Raw genomic sequence first — 23,085 nt, 5'->3', positions numbered from 1 at the left:
CTTTCGACATAGTTCAGGTATGTTTAATCAAGCATGCTGTACCTTATTCCTTATCTTATAGAAAAACCTGATATAACATCCTAGTTTTTACGGTAATGATCTTTATGGTCTTACTTTTCACGTACACTTGTTTTATAGTAAATCGTAGCCATTCAAGTATATAAAACATGTTCATTTTTTTTTTAAATTTGAAGTTAATATTATTTTCCGACGTCCAAATATCATTGGTCAGGTATAAATTAAACAGAACAAGAGAGATGGGATTCGAATTAATTTCCAACAGATCCAATTAAGATTCGTCACCAGGGAACCATCAGCTACTATGCAAGACTAATATTAAAATAGTTAAAATTTTAGCAATTAGACAGGATGAGACATTACAAAAATTCAACCAGTTGAACAAAATTTTTTTTTAAAGAAATCAAATCAAGGAAGTACTATATATATACAAAGAACGCAAATTACTTGAGGAGCAATAAATGGGCAACACAAATCCTTTAAAACTTTGAGGTTAGGTCTGATTTGTAATAATATATCATTTTACCATGATTTATTTATTAAAATGGTTACTGAATAATAATCGATTAATCCTGCGTCATATGCTGTTAAGGTAACAAAGGTGTGTGGATGTTTCAAAAGTCGAAGCAACAAAGACAGCTTTTTTGTTTATTTCGAAATCTGTATTTTTACTAACTCAGACCCTAACCATAACCTAACTTACAGGCTTGCTATTTTCCCCAAACGAAAACATACGTCCATCTTTAACACAATTATAGTAATAATATAACTCATATTTCAATCAATATCTTTTTCACAGTTATTGTTAAATTGCGTTTTGTTCTAGAGATTGAGCATCGTTTGTGTCACTTTTAAAAATGGCAGTAACGTTTTCGACAAGTTATAACGAGTACATCAAACAAACAAACAAGTCATAATATATAATGTTGTTAAAAACAAATATTCATTTTTATTGTATGAAGGATTCCAGCATGACAGCAAAAGGGGGACTTGTAAAGATAATGTGAGAAGCGCACGAAATATGTGTACCTTACTCCAAATCTGTATGGTCATTTGTTCAATTATTATAATTGGTTAGAACTGATGCTGATTCTGATTATACTATATCCCAGGTTGAAGTAAGCTACGTTTGCAACGTCCATTAGTCAATATTACAGGGATATATTAAGGATAATGCCACATAATAAACTTTTTATTTTCTGTACATTGTTTCGTCTTTTTAATTTAGACCATCAGGCTCTAAAGTATGAAGCTGGTGGATTCAAAAGTTTTTTTTCTTCTCCTTTTAGCCGCGGTGTCCCATTCAATATAAATAAGAAGATGTGGTATGAGTGCCAATTTTTACATTTATAATTTGAAAAGTAACATTAGCAAAAAGGAAGTTTCTTTCAGCGAAGATATATTGTGAAGTGCCAGTTTTTGTTGATATTGCATCATGATCGATAGATTTTTAGCCGAATGTTAAAGTTGTCCATTGTTTCTTCCACGTATTGAATCCACAAGTTAGTACATCAATTGAGTTCTTTGTTTTACAGTTTATATTTACGTAGATGGTATGACTTTGTTTTGTAAAGGATCTGATGAAAGAACTGCAAGTATTGGCAGCTTTCCAACAAAAACAATTCCTTTTGCCACATTGTATGTAGCTTCCATGAGTTGGAGTAGATTGCTTTGTTTATACAACTGTTACTAATGTGTCACGAATAATCTAAAGTGGCGTATCTTGACCCTTATTTCTAATTAGGCATTTGAGGTTTTAGTTAAGACTTCACCGAAGCCGTGATGCAGATTTCGAGGGATTGGGTGGTTCAATGGCGAAACCGACGTCGCAAAAGAGTTTTCAGCAGTTTTGCTCAACCCCTATTGACAAATATTTTATGCGTTCTTTTAGACTAGACAACGTTTATATCAATTCAATTGGATGAGTCGATTAAGATGAGAGCACAAAACTCGACTAAATGCATGCAAGACATGAACAGAAAATTTACCCTGCAACAGGTCCCTTACGGACTAGGCACCGGATTTAACGAGCCGATTCAGACCTGATGTGGCTGTGAAGTTTTACATCCCACACTGCCAAATAGATAGCAATCTTAAGCATTGGCTGAATGTGAGAAATCCAAACATGACCATATTTCTATACCCCAGTAAACCTTTGTGGTTTATTCAGAACGATAACTAATCAAGAAATCCACTAAGTTTTGCAAAAGAGGTCGATCGGAATATGTGGACTACCATTTTGAAAAGAGGGAATATTAGGATAGGGTATGGGTATAGAATACGTACATCCCGCATAGCCAAACAAACTTATAATGTTACTATGCTGGTTAAAGTTTTGATAAGCGATATTCAAATTTAGATAGGGTCTAACCTTATCAAAAATAGCTGTCATCGTCATCACTAAAAATGTTAACTATGTCTTATAACTTTAGACGTTTAGGGATTTTGTCAAGGTGCATGGATGTATTATAACTGCATGAATTATGATGTCTGTTTCGTATTATTGAAGGAAAATGGCGATGGGAAGAGGAGCACAGTTGGTTTCCATAGTTAATCGGAATCTCTGTTTAAAAACACGAACTTAACGTATAAAAATGTTAGAAATAAAAATTTCATGTCAGTTTCAAAGTTCTCTCCTCTTGTTTGAATCCGTTTTTTTTTTCAAAGTATATTTTTTCCGTTCCTACAACAAGGCATTTGTATAAACATTGGTCATTTTTATGAAATAAAGTAGATCAGCTCGCAAACAAGTTTAACCCAGCCACATTATGTATGTGTCTATCACAAGTCGAGAGCCTGTAAATCAGCTGCTGTCGTGGTCTAGCATGCCCAGTTAGTTTTTCTTGTTTTAATTTGTTTTACATTTTGTCAAGTTGTGTCCTTTTATAGCTTACTATGCGGTATGGGTTTTGCTCATTGTTGAAGGTCGTACGGTGACCGACAGTTTCTAACATCAACATCAATTACTCTCTGGTGGATAGTTGTCGCATTGGCAATCCTACCAAATCTTCAATTTTAGACTGGACTAAATGTTTAAAGTCAATAATGAGGAATGCGCGTGGAAGCCAAATGTTTGAGCAATCGTTATTCTATGCATAGGAAAGCATTTTATCTGGCTTCTTAGTGGGATGTTTTCATCGTTAAAATTTTGTGAGGCAATTGCTTCAATGCCTGAATGACAGCTTTGCTTACAGAAGATCAGGGGCAATTAACATAATGGCATTTTGTAAATTGACCCGAGATGGTAAATTATTCTTTAAAGGTACAATTTAATCATTTAGCTTCGGAAGTACAAATAATAAGACATCCTTGGCTTTTATTTTAGGTTTGTTTAACGAATTCCGCCAGAATTTGTTTTTACATGCACCATCTATATTTTAATAATATAGAGCAAATTGAAATAGAGAATAGAAACGGGGAATGTGTCAAAGAGACAACAACCCGACCAAGGAGTAGAAAAACAGCACAAGGCATATAATGGGTATTTAACGCATCGAGAAAATCACGTACCCGGAGACCGGCTTCAGCTGGCCCCTAAATAATAATGTATACTAGTTCAGCGAAATGAACTCCACACTTAACTCTGAAACATACTATTTTACCAAATAAATAAAGAACTGCGCCATGAGCGCATAATACGTCCGTTGACCTTTAAACTCGTCTTGTGCTTTAAATGAATTTATATGATCAACTAGAAATACTGTGATCACTGCTCAAATAGACTCCCCACTCCAAAAAAAAAAGAAAAAAAAAACAAAACAAAACAAAACAAAACAAAAGCACATGCACACGCAGTGGTACCCATTGACACAAAACATGAAAGATTTTGGCACTATTTTTGAACGAATAAAATTCTATAACTATCCAAATGGTGAAAAATGAAGAGTTGTCAACGATTTTTCATCGAATAAAGTTTCATTACTCCGCAATGTCATAACAGAAATTAAAAAAAAATAATATGGGAGCTTATTTCAATAGATATAAACAAGTCACCAAAGTTTTATGAACACTGCTTAAAGCAGTTTTGAGTTATTGTCCGAAAATTTTAAAAGCCCCCCTTTTTAATTAATAAAGTCCGAATACTACCAGACATAAAATCAAAATATTTTAGAAATTCAAAAGGGAGCTTACGTTTATATATATAAACAACTTACCAAAGTTTCAGAAAAAATGATGAAAGCGGTTTTAAGTTATTGTCCGACGTGTTGACGACGGACGGAAGGACGGACCGACAACGGTTTACCATATAACGTTCCGTCTTAGGACGGTTGTATAAAAACTGTATTGAAAATCCAAAACATGCGGTGGTTTTCAATGCAATGACATGAATTTCCCCCAGCGTTACAACAACTATCGACAACTACGCAACTGTCGTCCATTGTCGAAGTCACGTTATATTTCTGATTTGCATCAACATACTGCGGTACAAGATGAGTCACTATCTTCAAGAAAGAATAATAGGAATGAATAACAGACACAGTGTAAAAAGGGAAAAATAAAAACTATGTTCCCAAATGTTTAACTTAAATTGTCTAACGAAAACAAAACAAACTCACAAATTCCTTGAAAGACGATCATTTGAAAAAAGTTTGAAACGATACAAATTCAGTTAATGATCTAGATTTATAGAAAGAGGTATATTTCATTAATTTTATAAATTCAATTTTTCAGTTTATTTCAGTGCTAAACGTGGATGTTCTGCCACTGGACTGTTCTGAACAAAAAATTAAATCGTTAAGGAATACTAGCAAACTATTTTTGTCTTGCCTGCGATTGCTGCTGTCAGTGTAAAAGTGTAATGTTGACTACCAAAATACTAGGACCATTTATCGGTAAAATAAAAAAAAAATAAGAATAAACTGCTTTCTTCAGATGTTATTTCAGGGCCTGTTAGAAGTTTCTATCTAAATTTTATAAAGTTCCATAAAGGATAAACAAAGTTATTTATATCTTTAGAAAAATAATCCTAGTTTACGTAAATGTTAACTCTAAAAATACTTAAAGCATCTATCAGTAAAATATAGGAAATAGTTCATAGACTAGATTAGCCGGGTAACGCAGATTGTGTCTTAATCAAGTTCCCAAGTCTGAAAAAAAAACGAGAAATAAAAATCCTCAGACAATTCCAAAAAGAAAGCTGCGCAACTTCAACATATGTGAAATCTTCCTGTAAAGTTTCAGGGATCCTGGAGGAAAACTGTAGGAGTTGATTACACAAAAGAGTGGCAAAAGATACCAAAGGAACATTTAAACTCATAAGACAAAACTAAACTGACAACGCCATAGCCTAAAAAAAAAAGGAAAAAGACAAACAGACAAACAATAGAACACAAAACACAACTTAGAAAACTGGGGTCGATCTCAGGTGCTTCGGAGTGGTAAGAAGATTTTACGCAACATGTGGCCACCTCTTTCTTAAATTTTGCCGAAAAATGACTAAGTTCCCAAATAACGAAAAATGAGAATAATTCATCAAACAATTCAAAAATAACAGGTGCAAAACTTCAACATATGTTCAATCGTCCAGTGAAGTTTCAGGGATCTGGGTTGAAAACTGTAGTTCTATGTGGAGTTGATTACACAAACTAAGTACTACACAATTTCCCCCGCCTGCCCACCCGCTTGACATTTATATACTATTAGACGATTTGGGACTACGTCAAACCCGGAAAAAAACCTTAATTGCTCAACAAAAAAGGTAGCCACGTTTGAAAACAGTTGGGATCTCAACTTGAATACTTAAAAGATGATGTATTTAATTGTAAAATACTAAATATTTAAGCACAAATGAGTTCTCTTCCATTTTTGCTCAGATTTGTATAATGTTTTGTGGATAATGGTTAATTTTGTCTCTTTTCTAAAGGTGTTTTAAAGCTATTCAGTTGTCTGTCCTTTTTGTACTTTATATTTTTGTATTTTCCTACTATTTTCGATGTATCCTTTTAATATTAAATCTTCTGAGGCAGTTAGTACTTCAAACAATCTTTGACATAAACTTTATTCGACTCAAATGAGAATTGAAGGTGCTAATATGCTAACATGTTAGTTTTTCATTTTAGATTGTACTAATTGCTAAAAATATTCAAATCATGCTGATTTTCCAGCTCATCTAAGATATTGCATAAATCCAGAACAGGTGTTACAGCATTTACACTGTTGATTTTCAACTATATTATTTACATTTCAGAGGGGTATAACTTCAAAAAAATATTGGATCTGCACTTTTTTGCTGTTGTTAACCTTTGACACAACCCCTTACGTTAGGGGTTTAGTATCATACCGTCATAAAATATACGAGAATAACATAGCCCGTATCATGCCAGCAACTGGCTTTAGAATAAATGTGTTTATATCCGATGCAAAGACCCTATGAGCGAATCAATATTAATTTGAAATAATGCCATCTTCAATGACCTGACAACAGTATCGTAACTATATCCCATCTGAATAAGTCTGTTTAAAGATTTGATTAGCTTTTGAGGTGAATGACGACATTTTTATGCTTTGTATAGAATATAACCATAAAAGATTGGATCTGAAATGTCTGAACGTATAAGATGTCTGCATGTTGATTTATATTTACGAAACACGTCCTTGTACCGATGATAACATTTATAAATGTTTTAACAGGTTTGTGATAGTGAAAACCCTGGTGTAATAATTTTTCAATTATACAGAGATTTCGTTCGTTAAAACCAAATACGTTGGTACATGCATCTATAATTAGAAACAGCTACTTTTGTATACACTACTCAATGTATAAACTACGTAAAAAAAAAACAAATTATTTCATAATAAAGGGTAATTTATTGAATACTATTGATGCAACAGATGTCCAAACAAACAAGTGGTTGTCGTTTGATGGTTTGGTTCATACGTGTTTCTCGTTTCTCGTTTTATATATATATATATATATATTAGACCGTTGGTTTTCCTAGTTGAATTGTTTTACACTGGTAATTTTTTAGCCTTTTTTTAGCTTGTTGCTCGGTGTGAGCCAAGGCTCCGTGTTGAAGGCCGTACTTTGACCTATAATTGTTAACTTTTTATACATTGTGACTTGGATGGAGAGTGGTCTCATTGACACTCATACCGCATCTTCTTATTTATAAACACATCATAAAAAAAAGAATGTGAATACAACTAATCGTGTTATACGGATTAAAGCAAAGGAAATGCTTGATAGTAAATATATCAATTTTGACTATCAGCGCTTATCCAACAATATGGGATTGTATAGAAACAAATTATCGATAGTGTCTCCAATACCCGAACTTTCAGACCATTCGATTGTAAAATACTCTCCTCTTCCTGAATTGGTCCCAATTTTATAAGTCTTTCTAGCCAATAGCAATAAAATCCCAGAATATGAAGTTTCCATTTCAGCTCACAGTCAGCTTTTTTTTACGGACTTTGTTTTAGAGAAGAAAAAAAAAGAAACTGGCTCTAGTAGGCTAGATGCTTCCACTTTTCTCTAAAACAAACTACATTGATGCGTTGATATGTCTATAGAAAACCTTATGCTTTGACGTTGCTGCAATCATTACATTCACATGTAATCTTAAGCATCTATCAAATAAGAATTGCAAATAAGAAAGACAAGGCTGTAAATAACTACAGGTCGCCATACGGTATTCCACAATAAATAAGACTAATATCGAAAGTCCGAACAATGATTTATTAAGTCATGTTCAGTCTTTCACTCAATTTTCAAATACTGCGGTTAATTCAGTACTGTTCAGTACTTTTTCATATAATTCAGTAACTATATAGTTGATCTTTACAGGTAAAATATAACTACTAAACATTTTTAACATAGACTGAACTGATCTTATTTGACTACAGTCGAAAAGTACTGAATTAACGCAGTGGATGAGTCTGACAAAAAGATTGAAAAACTAAAAATAGCTTTTAAAAGTTATTGTTCAGTCCTTTATGAGTTGTGCAGATCAAATGACAGTTTCAAACTAAAATTCGTTTACAAAAAATAAAAACAACCCGTTTTAAATTACATGCATCCAAAGCGCCCTTCTGGATTAACCGTCATCAGTAACGCTTAAAGCTGAATATTTGAAAACCAAGCAAGTGGGTATTTATACTTTGAATTACCTTGAAATTATCAAAGAAAATAATTGACCAATATAATTATGACTTTTATCAATAAGTTTCTTCAGATAATATGCCATGGTATAGCAACAATTTATAAACTTATCTACTTGTGAATACTATATCTAGAAGGATGGTTGTGTTGCTCAATTAGTTTTTGTTGTGTAGTGTGTCATGAAATGATCCTTGTATCATTCTTTTACTCTTATGACCATAACGTCGCTTGTTTTTCTCCTACTTGTGCATTTTGGTTAAATGGTTAGTATGTCATCCACTATTAGTTGAAATGGTGTTTGCTGTGTCTTTATGAAGATAAGAAAGAAAAGAGACGAAAGATAGCACTTCGTGTATATATACATCCGGCCTTTAAAATTTCCGGGTTTAACGTTCCCATTGATGGGAAATCCAGAAAGCGCCAAATTTGCTAATGTTGCTTTTATTAACTTATGTTACTAGCACTTGGTCTGTACAACTACTGTTAGTCCCGAGAGTGTTACTAGCCAGATTGTCAGTCATTCCCTACTGATATGATATATGAGGTATATATTAGTAAGTAAGCATAAAATCTACGCCGGCTGTGGCTATTCTTTTTAAGTCCTAATGTTTAATATAGCTCCAAAAGTATGTAAACATAATTGACTTTGTAATTTCGAATCTAGGCGTTAAAGGTGATATCAATTAGAAGTACGAAATTTATGAAGTATTATTTTTCATTTAACATAAATACACGAAAGACGGTTGTGATGTTTGTTCATTTATAGAAAACAAGCATTCTGAGAGTATTGCATGGCAATACATAGACTACTACCGGTTAAGAATTCATTGTACTGGAACAAAATGCTAACTTGATCTATAACTTTTCATGATGTAAACTTTATTACAAATATCAAGTCAATATTTTCATGCATGACGAAAAAAAGTGTGGAAAACTGATTATTTGAGTGATTTTTCTATGTCCAAGGACCATAACTCTGTACAAAATCATCAGACAGGAAAAAAAATTCGAAAGTGATCTGTAACTTGTCATGATAAAACTATATATCAATTATTAAATCAATATCTTTATTCATGACAAAAAAAGTGCGGAAAACTGATTATTTGAGTGAATATTCTAAGTCCAAGGACCATAATTCTCCACAAAATCATCAGACCGGAACATAATTTGAACTTGATCTGTAACTTGTCATGATAACTCTATATACCAAATTTCAAATCAATATCTTCAAGCACGAAGTAAAAAGGGTGGAAAACTGATTTGCCGGACTGACGGATGGCAGGCAGACAGACAGACAGACAGAGAGACAGACAGACAGAGTGCAAACCTAAAGTCCCCTTCGACTTCGTCGGTAGTGGACTAAAAACATACCTGGGGTAAACGACATGCAGACAAATCCTATACAGAGCTAACGAATTACATAATATATGGGTTTCGTCGTTCAAAAGGATTTGATAGGACTTAAATCATGAACTTTATGTTCTGTCATAAGGCGGTGTTTTCGGAACAAATACTTAAAGGATATAGTTGAATAGAGAAAAACTAAGTAACTATGTACTTTACAATTTCTACACATGTTCATCATGGTAGTTCAATGAGTCATCTGCAAATATTTAACAAAATCTTTCTCTAGCCGACCACACAAAAATAAAGTTGTATGTTTGAATGTTGTAAAGGTTTGGTTAAAAATTATCCAACGTTTATGACATACGTTTAGAAATTAGTGCATAGTTATGATGAAAACGTTTGAGTATATAACAGGACAAAAATAGAAAATATGCCGTTATTTAAAAAAATAAAATACGTATACGAAATCGAACAAATCACAATGTTTAGTCTCTTTTAATTCCCATTGATGATAAATGAAACTTCTTGTAATATTAAGTAGGATAATTAATTTCCTAAACCATATAAAAATCGGTGTATTGATTAAAAATTTTTATTAATCCTAATCAGTTGCAAAACATCATTTATTGGTATCAAAGGTTGCTTATCAATGAGGCTTACTAACGTTGAAATTTAGATACATTAATGCGGTTATTATTTTCTTTATAGTTTATTTGCTTTTACGGTGCAATTTTCATATATAAAACGTATTGCGGTGTTCATTTAAATAATCCGTCTTCTTACATGGCTAAAAGTAAGCTAGATTTAACATGTAAGACACATTGCATCTACTTAAACAAATAAAAAAAAGGTAAATTGTATAATTTTATCAATATTGAATAAGGTGGCAATTAAATGGGACAAGGCTGTAAATATCTATAGGTCGTCGTAGGATATTCAACAATAAATAAAACCCTTATCGTCTTTTAGCCAATTTTCAGATTAATCTGCGGTTAATTCAGTACTGTTTCAGTAACTATATAGTTGATCTTTTACAGGTAAATCATAACGACTTAACATTTTGAACATAGGCTGAACTGATCTTTTTTTCCATAATCGAATTGTATGAACAGTACAGAGTTAACAGCAGTGGATGAGTCTGAAAAAAAGAATTAAAAACTGTACACTTTGACTACACGCTTATTATGTCATCTCCTATTTACTCAATAGGTGTTTGTTGTGACGTTATGATGTTAAGAGGCGAAAGATACACAGAGGAATAATCAAAACTCATACTTGTATATCGAAGAGAGACCGACAAAAATCATGTTATTAATAATAGTTCAAAATTGAATAGGCCCAGTAAGTGTCCATCATCCTAATATTTAAGCAAATAACAAATTAAAAACAAATAAAAGGGTCAAACCCGCCAAAGGATTTTGAGTAATGCATGATGAAAATAATATCTTATCTCCTTATATCTTAATCGATTAAGAGTGCGAATCAAAATGAGTAAATAGTCATATTAAGAACTAAAACAAAAACCGTACAGTACAGAAACCGTGCAAAAGGATTATTCTAACTTTCTTTTGTCTTAAAATCATCAGACCTCCAATTTCAAGTCTATAGATTTTTTTTTTAAAACTATATGATGTTGATACATAAATTTCTGTTTTAATGCTGTAAAATAATAATATGGTTTTCGACTTGGTTTTTATCGTATAAAAGTGTTGTTCTAAGTGACAAAATAAAAAAAACGTCGAAATAAGCGTAATGTTATTGCGTTGTAGGCCGTAAAACGTCATTACCAACTAGGTAAAACGATTGGTTAATTAACTAAAAATGAAGTCTGTGACCATACGATTATTTTATATCATCAAAACGGAAATTTATGTATCAACAACATATAACTTTTTAAGAAAGATCTATTGATTTGATATTGGAGATTTGAAGATTTTAAGTCAAATTTCAGAATGTTTTTCGCCGATTTTAACTGCTCTTTGTACACATGTTCACCTATTTTGTCAGAAATCAATCAGTAATAATTCCGAAATTAAAGGAGATCAATGCATTATTTTATGTATTTTCAGTTATAATTCAAGACGCCAAAGCCGTATGCAAAATGTTACCAAAATATGTGACATAGCTCAAAAACTGTATTCAGAATTGGCATAAATAACTGCGCAATTTTCATCTCAGTGCTCCGGTAATGGCATTATCATAACAGTAGATTTGTCCGTAATTATACAATATCTTACTATTCTAAACACTTTTGAACCTCCAAAGGCTAAGTCACGTTTTTTCTGCAAAGGCAATTTTGCCGATATGCAAACAACAGTTTTTTTTTTATTTTGGCAAATATCTTTAATCTCTTGTTCATGGTAAAACATTGAAATTTATATGCAAACCTTTCACACAAACGTGACTCCTTTTTCTGCATGAATCTGTTTTATGACTAAAATGACTACTATTTTTATACTATTGTTAAGTATACATAACTGTAATAAGATCTTTGAATATCATTTATCGTACAAAGATTGATTTTGTTATCAAAGAAATATAGCACAACTAAATGCTTTTGCTATACGACTGTGGACATTCACATTTGGTTGATTGTTATAAAACATCTGTTTCACAGATGACGACGAATATGTTCCAACTGTCGTAACCACAATCCCGTCCTGTTTTCCCGAATGTGACCTACCGAAATAGTCTTATCACTGGATATGTATTTGCATGAGCAACATGACGGGTGCAACATGTGGAGCAGGATATGTTTACCCTTCCGGAGGACCTGAGATCACCCCAGTATTCGGTTGGGTTCGTGTTGCCCAGTCTGCAGTTTTCGATGTTGTGTTTTGAATACTGTTGTTTGTGATTTGGTCTTTTTTTTTGCCATGGCGTTGTCAGTTTATTTTCGAATTATGAGTTTGAATGTCACTTTGGTATTTTTTGTCTCTCTTTTCAGTAAAAAAGACTTCTGCAAGCAGTTTAATCTTTCATTTGTGATTAATTATGGTTATGTTGATGATGATAAGCTTTAATGTAGTATGGACATTAAAAACATTTGACAGGTTTTTCCCATACTTTGCCTAAATAAAGTTTAATGTGGGCTGTTTTCAAAAATACTATAAAAGGTATCAGTTACTCAGAGATTGTTATCAAGCCACAGGTTGTGCAAAAAAGACATATTTTGTATGGATTAAACTGGAAAAAAACCTATTATGTGAATAGAAAACTAACTGATAGAATTTTGAAATAAATTTTAAAAATATGTGAAGAAAGCTACAATAAAATGTTTCATAACATAATTTTTTTTTTGCTATAAAACAATGAAGACATTTTTTATGTACCCAACCCTTATAAAATTGAACAATCTGAGTGATCTCCCCTTAAACAAAAGTTTGAAAAGTTCTGAATTGAATCAAAATATTATAAAATTCTGTATTTATGAAAAAGTGTTGTGGTATGACATTTACGATAAAATCAAATAATTTTTATCGTTTAAATGTAAAGTCTTGCATATATAAATTTTATTCGTGGGGTTCAAAATACCATATGGCATCGTCGTTCTTGTGTTTTTTTGTACTGTATTCCTGTCACGTAATGTTGTCATTTTAGCGGTATTTTTAACATTGCCATATAAGCGGGAGGTTTGGCTAGCAATAAAACCAGGTTCAACCCACCATTTTTTCTTAAAATGTTCTGTACCAAGTCAGGAATATGACAGTTGTTATCAAATAGTCTCAGCATATCCTATCTTTAATTCAAAGTATCCACTAATAGGAAGAATTTTGCATTTTGTGTGGCAGGTTGTTCATTTTCATCCTGTCTTGTGCGAAGCGATATTTTTCAGTTCTTCTTTATTTTCACAATCCTCCTACCTCACCATCCTTCCGAAATTTAAACGGTCGTCATCTTCGTCAATTTCTTTTTTTTTTCACATAGCATAGTAAAAGACGATCTTTTGCGCACGGAAATTTATTTTCCATTTTGCATACATTTGTTTCCTGCATTTTGTGTGGCAGATTATTCATTTTCACCCTGTCTTGAGAAAAGTGATTTTTTTCAGTTCTTATTTATATACAAAATCCTCCTGCATCGCCATCCCTCCAAAAATTAAACGGTCGTCACCTTAGTTTGTTTTTGCTGTTTTTTTTTTTTTTTTCGAATTGCATAGTATGATACGATCTGAAATAGCATGCATTGTCAATAATATGGCAGTTGTTTTCCATTCGTTACGTTGGGTGATAAAGTCTTACGTTTGATTTCATCAGTTTGTCCTTTTGGACTTTCCCTTTTTGAATTTACACATGTTACATTTGAGTTCGGTATTTTTGAAAATACTTTAAAATACCACTTTGCTAGATTTTTCATTGTTTGAAAAATATTGTTTTTGTTATAAAATCTTTTACTCACTTGCTAAATTGCTTGTATTCGGATATATAATTTTTTCAGAAAAAAGCACTCGTTCGTTTCTGCGAAAAATTTCAAGTGCGGTTTATGTGAACGAAAGTTTATCACGACCAGTTCAGTGATACTGACATCAGCGTAGCAGCGATTTCACATAAAAGGAAAACTGTACAACTGACCGTAAATAATTACATATCGGTTAGTATCTAGCCAGCGAAAAGAGCTATAAATGTAATGGCTGATGATCTGATATTAATTTAAGAAGCTGTCTCGGTCTACACGAAGCAAACTATGAAATATGGTCCAGAAACAGTATCAAAGAAATTTTATGTTCCAAGAATCTACACATCAAGAGGATCTAAGATATACATTTTTTCCTTTATCGTTTAAACTGAGAATGGAAACGGGGAATGTGTCAATGAGACAACAACCCAACCACAGAACAGAAAACAGCTCAAGGCCACCAATGGGTCTAAACACAGCGAGAAAATCTCGCACCCGGAGGCGGGTTTCAGCTGGCTCCTTAACAATAATGTATACTAGTTCAGTAAAAATGGACGTCACACTAAACTCCGAACCATATAAATGAGCAAAAATTAAAAAAAAATACAAAACTAACAAAGGCCAGAGGTTCCTGACTTGGGACAGGCGGAAAAATGCGGCGGGGTTAAACATGTTTTATGCGACCTTAACCCTCTCCCTATACCACTAGCCAATGTGGAATAAACAAACACATAGCAATACGCACAGTAAAACTCAGTTTGAAAGAAGTCCGAGTTTGAATTAAGAATAGGTAACAAAAGAACCTAAGCAATATGACAATGATCAACATGAATAAACAAAGGACTACCATCAGTTAATGACATGCCAGCTCCAGACCTCAATAAAACTGATTGAAAGATTATGTGTTCATTATATTAAAATCAAGTACAATCCTTTCAGTTAGGGGTTAAGTATCACACCATTATAAAATATACGAGATTAACATAACCTGTATCATGCCAAAAACTTGTTTTAGAATAAATGTGTTTATTTCCGATGCCAGGACCCGATGAGTGAATCAATATTAATTCTAAAAAATGCCATCTCAAATGACACGACAACAGTATCGTAACTATATCCCTTCTTTATACGTCTGTTTAAAGGTTTGGTTAGCCTTTGAGGTGAATGACGACATTTTTTTGTGATTTGTATAGAATATTACCATAAAAGACGGGATCTGAAATACCTGAACGCATAAGACGTCTGCACGTTGATTTGTGTTTACGAATAACGTCCTAGTACGGGTGATCAGACGTTTTGACAAGTTTGTGATATCGAAAACCCTGGTGTAATAATTTTTCAGTAATACAAAGATTTCGTTCGTTAAAATCAAATACGTTGTTACATGAATCTATTTTTATACGCTACACAATGTTAAAACTACAAAAACAAAATATGTCATTATAAAAGGTTTTTTAATGAATGCCATTGATGCAACAGATGTCCAAACACACACATCATCAATAGGAAAGAATGTGAATACAACTAATAGTGTTATACGGATTAAAGCAAAGGAAATGCTTGATAGTAAATATATCAGTTCTGACTATCAGCGCTTATCCAATATTATTTGATTTGTTTGCAGCAAATTATCGATTGGATCTCGAATACTCGAACTGTCAGCCCATTTGATTGTGAAATACTCCCACCTTCCTAAATTGGTCCAAATTTTATAAGTCATGTCAGCCAATAGCATATTAGCGCATAATTAAGCAACCAATCAGAATTTACTGATGGTTAGTAAGAATTTAAAGATAGCGTGTATATCGAATGAAACAAAGCCTCGCACCATGATGCTAAGCAAAAATCCCAGATATATGAAGTTTTCATTTTAGGTCACAGTCAGCTTTTTTTTACGGACGTTGTTTTAGAGAAGAAAAAAAAAGAAACTGGCTCTAGTTGGCGAGCCACTTTTCTCTAAAACATACTACATTGATGCGTTGATATGTCTATAGAAAACCGTATATGCTTTGACGTTGCTGCAATCATTACATGCACATGTAATCTTAAGCATCTTATGAATAAAAGATGTTAACATATCACGTTAACTTTCTAAACTGATGCAGTTTGTTAACTAATGTAAATTAATACGTACTTATATGGATTTTATGATTTTGATATGAATATTCTCAAAGGTAATTGCTCGTATTTCAAAGAACAAAAGTAACTAAAATAGTACGCAACATGTATTAATGCAACAGGTTTTAATAAGGTTGATTATTTCTTAATTCAAGCTAAATTATGGAATGTTTTTGGTGAATTTTGAGTGCATAAGGAAGTAAATGTTTTACGTGGTTACACGTGATGTGTAATAATCAAATACAAAAAAGTTTAGAAATAATAAAAACAAAAACAATAGTATAAAATTGTGGAAGTAAAAAAAATTCTTTTAAATACAATTCGGAAATTAAGAAAATGAAGTGTCAACTGAGCAGTAACATTTCATTACATGACCGACTTGTGACCGGATTTTCCCTAGGCATGCGCAACACAACGTATATGTTATTATAACCACCTTAGTATCTTCCCTTTCTTTTCAAACATTTCCAGTACCCCAGTTTTTAATATTCCTCGGCAAAGTTTATACTTAAAGCCGCAAATAAATACTTTCCTCATGATCTTTCATTTGGTAATCACATGATTACACATACGAACGAGCAGTAAACCAACAAAACACACAAAAATGAAACAAAGGAGTAAGCCACACAACGCACTTTCCTGCAAAAATAAGTAAATCAAATGTTTAGTTTTAATATATATAATATAATATAATAATTTGTTTTAATTAACCTGATTAAAATGATAAATGTCTGATTAAAAAATAAAAATATATATTTTTTGTGTTTTTTTATTAATGACATTGACGATGTTGATAGTTCAGCACGATTCTTAAAAAATGCCATCAACGTTTTTGCTTGTGTTAAAGTTGACTGTCAATTTAAAACGTAGCTGTTTGTGTTTGTAAGGCTATGACCAAGAACATCACCCATTAATTCACTATTGATCTAAATATTTGTCGACTGAAGTGCTGTTGCAATAAAAGATTCACATATATCAATTATGATAAATCATTGCAAAACACTAATAAACATTGCCCCTTTTATTTTTCCCATTGCAAACAAAATGATTTCATAAAAAAATGAAATAGTTGATATATTTGCAACAATGCGCAGTAAACTATATATGGTAAGAATGGTCAAATTCATTTATTGCTATCGATGTCCTTTGATTTGTAATGGATAGTTGTCTGATTGACCATTATACCACAGTTTCCATTTTTTACTACATGCGTTAGTCTTATGAAACTTACAAAGTCAATGCAAAACATGAAAATTTCAAATTGATTTTTTGGGTTTTTTTTTCATTGAATGTTTTTGATATTTGGTCAAACATATTAAAAATCTCAATTTCTGATAATTTCAGGTGGTTACCTGTTGTTGATTTAGAAATACATGCCGCTGCTTGCAACATTTCACAGTGCATTATCTCCAAAACGACAACAGATATCTCAAATCTGTTAAAAGTAAAATGATCTACAGTGAAAGAACAACATTGCAAAAAAAAAAAAATAGGGGATAATTCCGAAGTTCATCAAGGACACAATGAATCATCAAATATATAATGCAATACCAAACTTGAAAACCGGAAGTCGTATAGACATGTGACTACCACCATTCAACTCAGGACAATATTGACCTTTCAAATATTACAAGGTTAAGGTCATAGTACACTTGAAGGTCAAGGTAAAATTTCATCATGAACTGACATTGACCTCAAATTAAAGGTCTTAAATTACTGATCATTTTTGCAATCTATAGTAGGTTGATATCTGTTACCTTTAAAAAGATATACACATAATACTATACTTTTAAGAATTATCTCGTTGCAACTTTTGAACAGACGGTCGGACAGTTTGAGCTTAATGTATAAAATGTAGAGCTCGTAGAGAGGAACATTTTATACACAGTATGTATGCAGCAAACGCTTATGGTTTTCTAAATATGTTAGCTTGAAATTGCAGCGTAAATTTTTTTTGCACTCAGTGACCTTTGATCTTAGTGCAAATTAAAGGTCACATGAATTAAAGATTATTGGTGGAGGTCCCAAGTCTCTACGACTTCCGGTTCTCGAAATAGAATTTTTCAAAAATTTTGTATAATTTTTCAAGGGAAATAACTCCTTATAAGGGTTGATATCAAAATAATTGTTTATGTTTATTAACATTGCCATCTGTTCCTGTACATGCTGACGTTTTCAAATCGATTCTATCGCTAATACTTTTTAAGAAAAATGCAAATAAATGAAACGCTTTAAGGGGACATAACTTTCAAAGGGGATGACGAAATCCTACGTAGCCTCATATGGTAATACATGATGATGAGATCTACCTATTGTCCAAATGAAGTCATGATATCTTTATAAACAACGAGGAGGGGCCATGTCGAAAAAAACAATAAAAGGGAGATAACTTCTAAAGGGGATGATGAAATCCTACACAGCCTCATCTGGTAATATTTCGTGAGGGGGGGGGGGGAGGAGGGCGTTGCTTTTTTGTCATGGCGTTGCTAGTTTGACTTTGACTTGTGAGTTTGTATATCACTTTGGTATTGGGTCGATACCTCTGCTGGTGGACTATCAGTCCCCGATGGTATCATCAGCTCAGTAGTCAGTACTTCGGTACTGACATGATTTATAACAAACTTTTCTAAAATTGTCCGTTTATAAATTTTGAAATTATAAAGAAACTAAGGTTTCAACTCCCTCAGGCAAAGTTGACCTTAGATGAATTTGGCTATTTATTTTAGGTATTTTTGTTATAAAGCTCTTCAACTGTTTCGGTACTTATACATCCCTCAGATTTCAAATGTTTGGCATTGAGCGTTCCTGATGAAGGTAAATCGAGGAAAGCGCTTCGGACGCATGAAATTATTAAACGTGTTGTTTTCAATTTTTAACATCATTGGGTCGATACCTCTGCTGGTGGACTATCAGTCCCCGAGGGTATCATCAGCTCAGTAGTCAGTACTTCGGTACTGACATGATTTATAACAAACTTTTCTAAAATTGTCCGTTTATAAATTTTGAAATTATAAAGAAACTAAGGTTTCAACTCCCTCAGGCAAAGTTGACCTTAGATGAATTTTGCTATTTGTTTTAGGTATTTTTGTTATAAAGCTCTTCAACTGTTTCGGTACTTATACATCCCTCGGATTTCAAATGTTTGGCATTGAGCGTTCCTGATGAAGGTAAATCAAGAAAAAGCGCTTCGGACGCATGAAATTATTAAACGTGTTGTTTTCAATTTTTTACATCATTGGGTCGATACCTCTGCTGGTGGACCATCAGTCCCCGAGGGTATCATCAGCTCAGTAGTCAGTACCTCGGTACTGACATGATTTATAACAAACTTTTCTAAAATTGTCCGTTTATAAATTTTGAAATTATAAAGAAACTAAGGTTTCAACTCCCTCAGGCAAAGTTGATCTTAGATGAATTTTGCTATTTGTTTTAGGTATTTTTGTTATAAAGCTCTTCAACTGTTTCGGTACTTATACATCCCTCGAATTTCAAATGTTTGGCATTGAGCGTTCCTGATGAAGGTAAATCCCGAAAAGCGCTTCGGACGCATGAAATTATTAAACGTGTTGTTTTCAATTTTTTACATCATTGGGTCGATACCTCTGCTGGTGGACTATCAGTCCCCGAGGGTATCATCAGCTCAGTAGTCAGTACTTCGGTACTAACATGATTTATAACAAACTTTTCTAAAATTGTCCGTTTATAAATTGAGCGTTCCTGATGAAGGTAAATCCAGAAAAGCGCTTCGGACGCATGAAATTATTAAACGTGTTGTTTTCAATTTTTTGGTATCTTCTGATGACCATAAGCGTTCACTAGTTAACATACCTATGTGCGATCAAACATCTTTCTAGACTGGAACAGCGGCATAGTCGCACATCGTTAGAACATAATGTCAAAACAATTTAAACAATAAGTTTAACAATAAGTTTATTTGTACGTTTTAAATTGATGTATGACATTTAACAACGAACAGTCTCCGGGACAAGTTTGCAATTCCGCTGAGTGCAAAAGTTGTCATATTAATTTTTGGAGTGAGGTCAAAATGAAGTTGATAACTTGGTTGGTATTGGTTCCTTGATATTTGTCCTAAAAAAATTTGTCTCTAGCACTACTGTTAAAAAAGTTATGCCCCTTTTTTACAAATGTCCTCAAGGGAAATTTCCCTAATGGAAAAAGATTTTTCATCAAGGGAAATTTTTTCTTCCTCAAAGGAAAAAGATTTCCATTTGGAAATTTGCAGCATAAATTTTCCTTTGAGGAAATTCTATTTCCTATGAGGAAATTTGCTGCATTAAATTTTCCTTTGAGGAAATTCTTTTTCCTGTGAGGAAATTTTGTCAACTACCATTTCCTTTGAAGAAAATGTTAACAAACATTTTTCCTTGAGGGAAAATTCAAGACAGCAAATTTCTTCTCAGGAAAATATTGTTCTCCAAATTTCTGAATATCAAATTTCCCCTATTTTTCCTCTATGGAAATTTCTTAACAATACAAACAGTATGAAGATAATTTTTGCTAGACTGAATAAATGATACAAATGATTATTAAAACTTTGATAAATTTTTGACTGATGAGTTACATGACATACAAAAACAATACAGTCTGGCTGTTTGGGTCCAGGTATCATGGGTATTGTACATACTTTATATGACTTAAACTTTGATTCATAAAATAATTTTTGTAGCAAACTTTTTTGTTATTTGTTTTCTTTGTTATTGTTTCATTGCAATACAATAATAAGCAAACCGATATGAATATCATACCATTTGTATTGTTCTTAATATTGTGCTCATATTTGCAGATTAAATTAAATAAACACTTTTCATGTTAATTTGAATTTTCTTCTGTTTCAGCTGCTGTGTACAATTATTCAATTCACTATATAAGAGTTCAGTGCATAAATTATTCCATCCACTAGACATTTTCCTCCATTGGTAGAGTAAACATTTTTGAAATTTGTTCTACAAATTTCCTCTGTATATTTGATATGAGGGAGCGATGTAAATGAGTGGATAAAGCAGGTGTTAATTTCAACAACACGATTGTGTTCCTGTACATCTATGATAGTATTCCATTTTGTTTAAAGCCATTTTGTTGAAAGTTCCTATTTCTTTTTGCAGGAAAGCACACATTCCATTTCACATTAATCCAATTAGCACACAATGTAGAAAAATATCAACTTTAAGTTTCCTCTTCAGTATTGACCTGTTGATGATCATGAACACCTAAATGTCTGACCTATAAAAAAAATGAAAAACAAAAATGTTATAAATGGAGAAAAAAACAGCAATATAGATTAAGCTTATTTTATCATGTTTATGGACATTTTGAGAAACTTCCATTTGATATTTTTACTTGTTAGTTCTCTTATTTCAGTGCTTTGTGTCCACGGTTTAATATTAGTCGTTTTAGTGCCTTGCAGTGATATTTTTAGTTGAGCCACCTGCAACAGTTTTTACAGTTTGTTCTTATGTTGTGCTATTAAAACCACTGTCCCAGGTAAGGGTAAGGTTGAGTGCTCACAGACATGATTTTTTTTTATTAATTGTAATTGGCGTTGAACAAGCTATCAGTAACTGTGAGTACTAACAGATCTGTACTTTGTGTCTTTTCTGTTATAGGGCATGTATAAATTTCCTGCCACGTCCGGTCAGCAAACATGTTAAACCCCACCACATTTTGTATGTGTCTGTAATTCAGTAGTTGTCCTTTTATGCTGTATATCATATTTATTTTTCGTTTATTGTTTTGTACATAAATCAGGCTGTTAGCTTTAACCTTTGAATTGTTTTACATTTGTCATGTCATGGCCTTTTGATACCATACAGTTAGCTATTATAGTGGCCTTACCATTTAGGCCTTTTTGTCTTCTGTTAATCTTGTTTTGCCGATCATTTCTACTGTTTATATTTTTCTTTATCTTCTATAGTTCTTGCCCCAAACATAAAAAGGGTAAAAATTATCATTTAATGACAATAACTACTATGAGTAGTCAACTGACTATTTTAGCAATGTTGACTCGTTTGTAGATCTAGTCTTGCTGTTTAATTCCTTTTTTTACCTATTACAGTTTTTGACAAAGAAATAGGTAACAGGCCCGAGAACACAGTTTTTATGTTGTGCAATTCTTATAGACAAAAAAATCCAAACTTAAAAAATTGCACTGGCTCTATCCCAAAAAGAATTGTACAGTGTAGTGTACTATTTTTGGGACAGATCATATCAAAATTATAGAAAAGTCTATTAGCTATAACTCTAAATATGGAAATTTTATGTTTAGGGGGTCTATAATTCAGTTTGACAACTTCAGACATACTAATTTTTTACCTTTTCAAACTATACCAAATCACTACTTTACCTATAAAAATGGCCGCAATTTTTTTCCAATGTAATTTCATCTCCCTTACTTACTATTTTATCCATAAAATATAAAGAAATAAATTTGGAAGGAGTATGAAAATTATTTGCAAGTTCTACACTTTCCACACTAGGGACCTAAGAGTGTAGAAATACTTGACTAATTTTAATCAAACTTGGTATGAACTAAGATTAGGGAATTATAAGAGAGTTTACCTAGTTTCATGGCAATAGCATATACATTAAAGACTATATGGTCATTCTTATGTTTGAACTTTCGGTGTTTATGTTTTTACGTGTAAATCGAAAAACTTCAACTATCAAGATTTGGGCCTTCATAATTTAAATATTGCAAAAAATTGCTTTTTAAATGCCTTAATATATAATTTTGCATGTATTTAAAGCAGCTGAACACTCATTTGCTGTCTCAGATTTATTACAATTCTTCAAAAGTCAAATTTATATGAGCCTGTGCCTGAAAATAGAGATTTTCTATTGAAGGGGGGGAGGAGGCTAATATAGAATTGTAATTTTATCAAACAAATTTTAATTTGTGAAGTAATTTTTCTATAAATAATTCTTCCATATATATTTAATGTATTTTAAATTGAACGAAAAGTTACAAATAGCATACCACATCAGTTAAACAAGGTCCTAGGCCATGCAAGACTGAGTCAATTTAGACCGTAACACATATTTACATATAAAACATGAAAAATGCATACAGAAGCTAGAAGAATGTTTCT

Source organism: Mytilus californianus, unplaced genomic scaffold (genome assembly GCF_021869535.1).
Source record: "Mytilus californianus isolate M0D057914Y unplaced genomic scaffold, xbMytCali1.0.p SCAF_2, whole genome shotgun sequence".
Taxonomy (NCBI): domain Eukaryota; kingdom Metazoa; phylum Mollusca; class Bivalvia; order Mytilida; family Mytilidae; genus Mytilus; species Mytilus californianus.
This window is presented reverse-complemented; position numbering follows the sequence as displayed.